This window comes from Chiloscyllium punctatum, chromosome 23 (genome assembly GCF_047496795.1).
Source record: "Chiloscyllium punctatum isolate Juve2018m chromosome 23, sChiPun1.3, whole genome shotgun sequence".
Lineage (NCBI taxonomy): Eukaryota > Metazoa > Chordata > Chondrichthyes > Orectolobiformes > Hemiscylliidae > Chiloscyllium > Chiloscyllium punctatum.
This window is the reverse complement of record NC_092761.1, coordinates 57,930,996-57,938,281: the sequence shown is the minus strand read 5'-3', so window position 1 is coordinate 57,938,281 and position 7,286 is coordinate 57,930,996. Positions and strand designations below refer to the sequence as shown.

General features: G+C 44.6%; 1 protein-coding gene across 5 annotated transcripts in view; it reads left to right on the top strand.

Annotated features, from left to right (window-relative positions):
* Positions 1-2,767: 2,767 nt before the first annotated feature.
* The window catches only part of st3gal4 (ST3 beta-galactoside alpha-2,3-sialyltransferase 4), a 132,416-nt gene continuing 127,897 nt past the window's right edge, over positions 2,768-7,286 (top strand). For 3 of the 5 annotated variants that reach the window (XM_072593031.1, XM_072593032.1, XM_072593033.1), the window contains exon 1: positions 2,775-3,051. The gene's annotated coding sequence lies outside the window, so the exon portion shown is untranslated. Of the gene's footprint in view, positions 3,052-3,605; positions 3,755-7,286 lie in introns of those variants that run through there. The other 2 variants (XM_072593037.1, XM_072593035.1) reach the window with 2 other exon arrangements.

The window sequence follows — 7,286 nt, the reverse complement described above, 5'->3', positions numbered from 1 at the left end:
TCGGACAAACAGGAAGACAGCTAACGATCAGCATCCATGAATACCAACTAGCCACGAAACGACACGACAAGCTATCCTTAGTAGCCACACATGCAGATGACAAGCAACATGAATTCGACTGGGACAACATTACTATTATAGGACAAGCCAAACAGAGGACAGCCAGGGAATTCCTAGAGGCATGGCACTCATCCACAGATTCAATCAATAAGCACATCGACCTGGACCCAATATACCGGCCACTGCAATGGACAGCTGGAACTGACAACCGGAAGCGGCAGATACAAATCACTATAAATGCCGGAGGAAAGATCACAGAAGCGCTTCACGGAGGCTCCCAAGCACTGAGGGTGTCACCTAGACAGGGGACGAAACATTTGCAAGACAAATTCCCAGCTCGGCGAACAGAACCACAACATTGATGTGAATTTTAAACTGCAATGGTAGATCGCTTACACAAGTTTGAATGTGATAGAAGTGAAACAAAATGCCAATCATTCATTATAAAATGTGTATACTTTAGCAGTGGAGATACCCAAAATACATGAAAATGTGCAATTTAATTGTTGAAGGATAATATTTATTGAAGCCACAAATTATGCATACTATACAAATTTCACTCCACCTGATGCATATAGTTCCTTGTTTAAGTCTTGGCCCTTGTCACATATGTAGCTGTTCATTTTGGGAGATCCTTTTTGGCTTGCTTTCTGTGTAACCCCTGTGTGTAGCCGTGCAATTTGAAGCATCTGCTTTAGGTAGAAGCAAAGTGTTAGCCACAGATATGAGAAGCCTATAGTGACAGCACAAAATGAACAGGACAATGACAGACAAAAGCTTGGAGCTTGCAAAAGTCTACTCTTGGTAACGAGTCACTGCTCACCAGAAAGATATGAGCGAGCGGGAAAGAGACTGCAGCAGGCAGTAGAGAGAGTCTGGTGGGAGAGGGATAGAGACACTTTTCACAAGTGGCAGAGAGGGACATGGGCAGTGGAACTGAGGTCAGAGGGCAAGGGTAGAAGGGACAGGGGAGTGGGGGAGAGAGGGACTGGAGCAGGGTTGGAGATACTTGGGAGGGGTGAGAGAGTAATTGGATGAGCAGAGAGAAGGAGACAGACAGGGTGGGCAGAGGAGAGACTGGGGAGGAAGAAGGGAGAGAGAGGGATTGGGAGCTGGGAGGGAGAGAAAATGAATCAAGTGTCAAGGCCATATAATGGTGGAGCAGGCCCGAGGGGATGAATGGTCTACTTCTATTTCTTATGGTCCCATGGTCTTATGGAGAAACAAACAGGGTTGGAGGAGAGTGGTGTGGAGTTTTGGGGGCAATGGTGGAGTGAACTGAGGGATTTCAGGAGCCGTACGGTGAGGAGAGAAGGGCTGAAGGTGGCATGCTCTAGCTCAGCGCCAATTTTGCCAGGCTTCCTGCTCCACTCTCCACCAAAGAATCCCTCCCCCGCTCTTCTCTAGCCCTGCTCTGGATTGCTGAAACTAATTGAGAGTGTGAGACCAGAATGTGTGAGTGAGTGAGTAGTTGGACTGAGATAAATATGCAGCTCTTTGCTCCAGGTTACTAGCCACCAATAATTCACAACCAGTGACAGGTACTGGGCTTGCTGAAAGTTATCTCTGGTATGAATTACTGCTCCTCTGGGAGCTGCAGATAACTACTCGTTGAAGACTGATAAATGCAGATAGGTACTGTTACTGGTGAAAACAACAGAACTCAGCACAATACTCCCAGTTCCATTCACTCTGATTCAGCAAGCTACAAGTACTGAGAATGTTTCACATCCATCTCCTTAACTGGCATGAGTCAACGTCCTTTGTTCAGATTAACGCGTTCAGGCGAAACAATTAGGACGGGCAGTAACAGGATTTGTGATGAGGGTTCTTGTGACACGGTGGTAATGTCCCTACCTTTGGGCTGTGGGCCTGTGGTTGAAGTCACACCTGCTTCAGAACTGCATGATAACGCCTCTGAATAAGGTAAAAACAATGACTGCAGATGCTGGAAACCAAATTCTGGATTAGTGGTGCTGGAAGAGCATAGCAGTTCAGGCAGTGCTCTTCCAGCACCACTAATCCAGAACGCCTCTGAATAAGTCGATTAGAAACCATCTCACAGAATCTGTGAGACCCAAGTTCGCGTACTAAATCTGTTAGATACTGTTTGTCGATTCTGCTGAGCATGTTTCTGGCCCATGACCTGACTGTCCCCTCCCCACCCCCCCAGTCAGGACTCTCTGTGTGGACTGTTCCCATTGGGGGTCACAAATGCCCTGGCGGGTGTTTGTGGAGTTCTGGGCTAATGCTGGTGAGTCTCCCATTAACTTGGACATACGTCCTCTGATCTCCAGTCTCTTTCAGAATCCCTACCCTGGGAAGCAGCCTTGATATCATTTTCCATAAAACCTCAGGACTCACATTAGTACACCGCCATCCATTAGCAAACCGTCCAACAGCTTCACGGGGTTCATTGTAATTCTCTGGAAAGAGGTAGTGATAACGGGATATATGTTTAGCGTTGGATATACTATATATAGCTGTCTATATTTAGAGGTTGCAATATGATGTAATAGGTGGATATATGAGATGTATATAAGGCTGCTGCATGTATACGGTTAAGACATGGTGAAAACTATTATTTATAATAAAGAGGCATTGTGGTTGGTCTATTTTAGATTAAGATCTCTTCTCTGGTGTAGTATGCCTGGTATCTCTGGGCGGGGGAATGAAGGGGAGAAACAACAAAAGGCGGGTTGGTTGCAGCTTGCTCTGTCCTGTGGGTGGGAGGATAAGTGACTCTCTTGTGGAGAGCTGGGAGGATTCAGGCTCGGAGTGAGGGCACAGACTTCACTTCGCCTCGGTCTCTGAGTTAAATCTCGCCTTTGCTTGTTGAGCTCCGTCTCTTGGGATATTGCAGTCTATATGTGTGTGAGAGAAAGAGAGAGAGAGAGAGAGAGAGACACGGAGTGGGGGCGATGTGTTGCCGCGAGTGAGGAGTGGAACCGTTGAGAGGACGCAGGGTCTGCACTTAACACTCAGAGCTGGGTGAGTCACTGTTTTCACTGAAATCGGTTGAATTTCCAGATAAGAGCCCCCTCCTTCCCACTATCTTGTTTATTCACTACTGCCGAATAATACATTTTTTTAAAAAACAAAATCCTCTGCCTTTAGTTGTGTTCTGCGAGTTGAGAGCTGCCCGTTAGTGAAACGGAACAGTTTTCTTGCCGAGCTCAGGGGCTGATTCATGGCCGCTTGTATTCATGTGTTTAAACGCTTCCCCACACAGTATCACTTTCCAGTGTTCGTGTAGGCCGTCAGAGGAAACCCCCCCTCACCCCCATAGACGAGACCAATCCACTTATGAGCTCTCGGCTTCCCCGTTTGCTTTTAGCGAATGCATTTTGGATCATTTAAAGATTCAAATTAAATAGCTACTGCCCGACAGGTTAAGCTCATTGAGCTGGGCCGGTAGTGTAAAGGATCCACAGGGCATCCTCAGGGGAGAGGGGAGAGGAGGAGGAGGAGGAGGAGAAGGAGGAGAGAGAGAGAGAGAGGAGGGCTTGCAAATTTTTTACCATGTTCCACGGTGAAGGAGAAACCTTATTTTGAACGTTATGGGCCAGATACTCTTTTGTTTCTGAGCATTGTCTTATCTGCTAAATGGACTGCAGCTTGCTAAAAGGTCCTGACTGGGTGGAGAATCCAACTAGAATTGTCGAATGGGCTCCCTCAACACAGAAACTATCAGGTCTGCACTGGTTCGCCGAGCGTTTTCACTTGGTGCTAATCTCCTGGTTTTTCCCTGGAATCCTGCACACATTGTTTCTCTAAATAATCATCCAATGCCATCAGCTAAACTTGCCTCCACCTCATTTCCAAGCAGTGTGTTCCAGACATGAACATGGTCTCTGGTTTCTGCCCTGGCATTCCATAGGTTACTCGTGTCTAGACAAAGTGGCTGGCTGAGATTATTCCATTCCAGGCAGCCTCCTAGGGGAAAAGGCCTGAAATGCCAGCTTAGTGTTCAGCTGGGATACCTGGCTGTGTGGGTGCTGGTATACCTGTTGCCACCCCCCCCCCGTGCCTCTATTCTGAAAGGTAAGTAGGGATCTCTCACCTTACAGCCCATCTATGCAAAAGTTCTGTCATGTTCACTTTTTTAATATGTAAATTTGTTTGCTGTCAGTGCATACTGTGCTTGAAGGGTTAGGCCTGGGTGTGGTGTGAGATAAAAGGAAAGAAATTGGAAGTTGCTTGAAGCAGAGTTGTAAGTGTGAAGCAGACATTTCAAAGCATTGTAAATGTAACTGTTACTCAGATGGAAATTAGTGTATTCTCTGGCATTAGATAAAGTATCAATGATAACCAAGAGAAAAACACTGGTATTTTCAGGCATTCGCCCTAGTGAAGTGACTCCTGAATCATGTGTGAGACTCAAATTGGTAGCTGCTCCTAAGACGGAACACAATAATGTATGGATTTTGTTTCTTTTGTAACAATAACAAACAGAAAATGTATTATGAATAATTACAAACCTCATAGTGTTAGAAAAGGTTTCAGGTGTTTTATTTCGGGAGTGGGTGTCTCTCAAATTTTTTTTATTGAGACTTTATTATCTGCATCTGAGGGGGCTTATTAAGTGTGACTACAAAGATGGGGTTTTTGTCCCCTTCCTTTCTTGGCTGAGTGGCAAGGAACAAATAAATGGCTCTGCTTTTCATCCTGGGGAAGATTTGGAGTGGAAAATCCCGGGGGAGGTTGGGGACTTTTTCCCGAATATATACAAATGTTGTTGTATAGGACGGTTTCAAAATATACTGATGATACAAAACTTGGAAGCATTGTAAACTATGAGTAGGAAAGGACAGCATGGTGGTTCACTGGTTAGTACTGCTGCCTCACAGGGCCAGGGACCTGAGTACAATTCCAGCCTTGATTGACTCTACAAATTCTACACAGACGTTTTCCTCATGTCTGTGTGAGTTTCGTCTTGCTGCTGTAGTTTCCTCAAAAAATGTACGGGTTTGGTGAATTGGCCATGCTAACTTGCCCAAAGTGTCCAAGGTTGTGCAGGCTATCTGAATTAGTCATTGGAAATGCAGTGTTGCAGGGATAGAATAAGGGGGTGGGTCTGGGTAGGATGCGTTTTGGAGGATTGGTGTGGACTCAATGGGCCAAAGGGCCTGTTTTCACTTTCACAGAGTCTCTACAGAGTGCAAACTTCAAAAGGGCTGGTTAGGCCACTGTTGGAATATTGCGTGCAATTCTGGTCTCCTTCCTATTGGAAAGGTGTTGTGAAACTTGAAAGGGTTCAGAAATAATTTACAAGGATGTTGGCAGGGTTGGAGGGTTTGAGCTATAGGGAGAGATGGAATAAGCTGGGGCGTCGGAGACTGAGGGGTGACCTTATAGAGGTTTATAAAATTATGAAGGGCATGGATAGGATAAATAGACAGTGTTTTCCCTGGGGTTGGGGAGTCCAGAACTAGAGTGCTTGGGTTTTGGGTGAGAGGGGAAAGATATAAAAGAGACCTAAGGGGCAACGTTTTCACTCGGAGGGTGGTATGTGTATGGAATGAGCTGCCAGAGGACGTGGTGGAGGCTGGTACAATTGCAACATTTTTAAAGGGCATTTGGATGGGTAGATGAATAGGAAGGGTTTGGAGGGATATGGGCCAGGTGTTGGCAGGTGGGACTAGATTGGGTGGTATGTCTGATCAACGTAGATGAGTTGGACCGAAGAGTCTGTTTCCGTGCTGTACATCTCTGCGACTCTGATATTTGGTGTAATGGGCATGTAGACAGTGGATGACGTTCAATGTTCAGGAATTTATTGCCACAGAAGGCTGTGGAGGCTAGGTCACTGAGTATATTAAAGTTTGAGATAGATAACTTCTTGAGTATCAAGGGTTACAGGGAGAATGTGGGATAATGGGGATGAGAAACCTATCAGCCATGATTGAATAGCGGAGTAGACTTGATGGGCTGAATGGCCTAATTTCTGTTCCTATGTCTTATGATCTAAATCTGGGGTGATATACTAGTCATGATTGCCACTATCAGTTGCTGGACTGCTCAGTGGAGTAATGATGTATTGATTCACATGAGCTGAAGTGTGTTGAGAGCAATAAAGTTTGCTTGGGGTATCCACAGAACCAACAATTGTTTTGTACACTTTCTTGAACAGACACTAGATAGGGTCATCTTCATCCACAGCTCTTAAGAGTCACTGGACCCAAAACGTTAACTGATTTCTTTCCACAGATTATGTCATACCTGCTGATATTTTCTAGCAATTTCTATTTTTTGTTTCTGATTTCCAACATCTGCAGTTGTTTTGGTTTAGATGCAGGAAGGATGTTCCTGAGGGTGAGGGAGTCTGGAGTCAGGGCTCACAGCTTAAGGGTAAGGGGTAAACCTTTTAAGACTGAACTGAGGAGAAATTTTGTTACCTAGAGAGTGGTGAGCCTGTGGAATTGGGGATATGGGGGAAGGACAGGATTGTGGATATTGAACTCGATGATCAGCCAATATCATATTGAATGGTGGAGTAAACTGCTGTGACTTTTTTTTCTTGCTTAGGAGCATTTGAATCTTTAAATGATTCAAATGCTCCTATCTTCTATGTTTTTAGATGGGGGTCTACTCATTGCAATGTTACTTCCTGCCTTTTCATTCCAGATGTCTTGTGTTAAAGGCCAATATTCAACCTCATCATTCTATTTATACTAAATTCACCAGAGCCCATTCTTTGTTTCTCTATCTATTCACTATGAATAACTCTTTTGACTTTTCTGTTGAGACTCCAAACCATCTGCTGTCATTCTCCTTCTCTGCTTCCATCAAAAGTACAACCAAGATGTTTTCAAAACACCTTTCTGTTCTGAAGACTCCTACCAGACTCAGTGTTAACTATGTTTCTCCACAGAAGTTGCCAGACTCATTGTGTTTCTGCAGCACTTCTCTGTTTGTTTCAGATTTTCAGCATCTGCAGTATTTTGACTTTGCCTCATTCCTTATTTAATATTAAAGGATACAAATAAGCCTACCTTTTTCTGTAAGGATGAAGTAAGTGACCACAGTTCAATAAATTCAACATCCTAGTTTGCTAATTTTGTTCAAGTAACAATTTGGTATAAATGGAGGTTAACTAAGGAGGGACAGCTTTGATTTTTTTAAAAGGGGAAACCATGTTTTGCTAACTTTAGAAGAGCTCGCAGAGAGAGCTAATGTGGTTGATATTGTTGATGTGGTACTGAGAGAGAGTGTTCAATATCGTG